This window comes from Habropoda laboriosa, unplaced genomic scaffold (genome assembly GCF_001263275.1).
Source record: "Habropoda laboriosa isolate 0110345459 unplaced genomic scaffold, ASM126327v1 scaffold151, whole genome shotgun sequence".
Taxonomy (NCBI): domain Eukaryota; kingdom Metazoa; phylum Arthropoda; class Insecta; order Hymenoptera; family Apidae; genus Habropoda; species Habropoda laboriosa.
The window spans coordinates 551,116-551,983 of NW_017100286.1; the positions used below are offsets into that span (position 1 = coordinate 551,116).

General features: G+C 53.3%; 1 protein-coding gene across 1 annotated transcript in view; it reads right to left on the minus strand.

The window, feature by feature from the left end:
* LOC108573668 (chorion transcription factor Cf2-like) overlaps positions 1 to 868 on the minus strand; it is a 74,319-nt gene that overhangs the window by 72,723 nt on the left and 728 nt on the right. The gene's annotated exons all lie outside the window — the stretch shown is intronic.

Genomic DNA, 868 nt, shown 5'->3' on the forward strand with positions numbered 1-868 from the left:
GTTACGCCAAGGTTTCCACGGTTTCGCTCATTATCTCCGCCATAGAGTTCTCATAATATTATCGGTCACTGTGTCACGAACAGTTCCAGCCAGGTAATACAAGCAGCCAAATTTCTCGGAATTCTATCGAACGCGACAGGCTACATAACACACCGACGCTTTCCAATCACACAATTCGGTTACTTCTTCTGTCCTCGCTGTTGTCAATATTCCTCTCCTCTAACCTCGATCCTTTCCCTCTCTCGTTTACTTCAACGTCCTCTTCCACCTGTGACCACGTTAAATATTCCAAAACACCACTGCCGACGTCCCTTCCCGCACAGTCCTCCGGAGTAACTTTCCTTCTACTCGAACTTCCGCCGCGTAAGCACAAAAGTCAACCGACCACCCCCTATCCCGGTAACAACATACGGCAACTGTCCGATCGACGAGAAACGATCGAGGGACAGACCGACTGACACACACGGTCCGCCGTGAAACGTACGGCGAAAATCGCGGATTAAAAGAAACACACCGCGGCAACAGGTGAGAGAGACACGCGTACCGGAGTGAAACGGGGAAAAGGAGAAGGTATACACGAGAAGAGAAGAGGCAGACGACACGAGGAGAGAGACAGAGAAGGGCGACGATGAGGATGGCGTAACACCGCGCGTAGTAGCGGACAGTCGGCAACTAAAGCCCCGAGGAGAGTCACCTCTCTCTCCTTCGTCTCTTCTCTCGTCCTCTCTTCACTCCACTGTGTCTCTCTCTATCCACCACACGTGTGGCCGCCAACACACGAGCGTGCGTGCCTGCGTGCGTGCGTGCACCTCGAAACACGTACGATGTGTTCCTTCTTCTTCTTCTTCCCCCCCCCCCCTCCCCCTCC